Raw genomic sequence first — 1,850 nt, forward strand, 5'->3', positions numbered from 1 at the left:
GAGGGTTTATAATGTACCAAGCACCATCCTTCACCGTCTGCCCCACCACCACCACCTCCACCCCTCCCCCGCCCCCGCAGACTATTCTCAGGCTTTCAGAAAGCTTTTTCATTCGCTACATTTAATACAACAACCTGCTTCAAAATGCCATGCCAAAGTCAGCCTCATTAAATGTAGCATTTCTCATTTTTAGGGACCGAGGGACCGCTGCCTTTTCTCCTCGTGAATTCCTCAGATCGTAGACTCTCACTAAGAAAGTAGTTCACAATTTTTGATAATTCCGCAGGGTCTTAGTTGAATCTCTTCAGTGTGTCCTCTCCCTTTTAACTCTTAATGGCTTCGTCTTGATTATACGACCCCTCAATCCTGTTTCAAACAAACAGAAAACACCAAAACTTGGGCAGGCTTTTCTGTTCATCCAGGGAATTTCTTCTCCACAGAAGCATTCAGTTTCGTTTTTGTCCTTGTGTCTCTTGCAAACGAAACTAGTCGGACTATCACAGGAACTTTGAAAAATGGATCTGTCTGTGATAGTTATTTTACCTGTGGTAATGAGTACCAACTTTGCTGATTTTGCTCCATGTGTCTTAGTGCAACCCGTATGGCTGTATTTATTGGTGAAAATAAACTAACGCTTATTTGTAATGCTACCTGAAGGAGACCTCTGCGATTTTCTGGACTCGTCAATACTACCAGCCCCACTTAACACGTGTTTGAAAGTTTTTCATTCAAATTATTCATGTAAAGACAAGATTTGGCTACTGAATTTGAGATTATTTAATTTGACTTATTTAATAATTAGTCCATCCAACATAAACTGGGTCAGTTATTGTCCTAGCTCTAGAGATATGTCAATTGTTGGAGCAGTTTGTACTCCCAAGTTAGTGGGAAACACCATCTAAAAACTATCACAATACAATATATTTTAGAATAGATTTATATATGCCTTATTGTATAAGTACAGAGAATTGTGCAACAATTATTTATTGGCATTTCACAGAGGTAATATATTTAAATCTGAATCTTTAAATATACTTATTAGTTTCTATAGATGGAAAATGGCAGTTATGTGCTGGTAGAGAAAAGCTCTGTTAGAAAAAGTAGACTTGAAAGACCTTGGCTTATTTGAGCAACTGTGGCCACAATTTTGGGGTAGGGGTGGAAATATGGAATTAATCTCAGAAAGGATAACTGACACAAGCTGTAAATAGAGTTTTGATTTTTTAAATGTAAGAAATAGGATACTGATTAAGATGTTTTGGTATATTTTGAGAAAAAGTAGTGAATTTTATTTTTGCTTGCTTAGTGTCCCTGTAACAACTTGTGCTAATAGCATCCTGATTTTCATGGTGGAACAACTCATTCTACAACACTAGTCCAGTTGGTTTAGGTTTAGCTGAATTCACTACCATGGCTAAAGGAAAGGACATATGATGCAGCCATGTCCAATCAGCATGTCTCAAATTGGTTATGGTAATTGGTCAAAGCATGAGCATGTGAACAAAAGTACATTTAAGAGCTAAATCTGAAATGTTAGCTAGAACTACTGATAATGAGAAATCCTTTTCCACTGAGGTTACAAAGGTAGTAAGATACAAACATAAAGATACTTGTGGCTATGTTATATACCGAGAATGAGGAAAATTGGCATAAATAGACAGAGGAAAACAAAGATTCAGAAAGAACAAGATATTTGAGGAAAAAAAAAATGAGAAGTACCTGAAGCTAGATGTGCCTTAGGATTTTTAGATCTTTAAAACAATGTATTTCATTTGTAAAACTATAAGCTTATGATTGGAAAACTCATAATAGTTGTCTAGGAGAGTGATATGATTGTTGATGATATAGTA

The sequence above is a fragment of the Bison bison genome, unplaced genomic scaffold (assembly GCF_000754665.1).
Source record: "Bison bison bison isolate TAMUID 2011002044 unplaced genomic scaffold, Bison_UMD1.0 scf7180017850251, whole genome shotgun sequence".
In the NCBI taxonomy this organism is placed as follows: domain Eukaryota; kingdom Metazoa; phylum Chordata; class Mammalia; order Artiodactyla; family Bovidae; genus Bison; species Bison bison.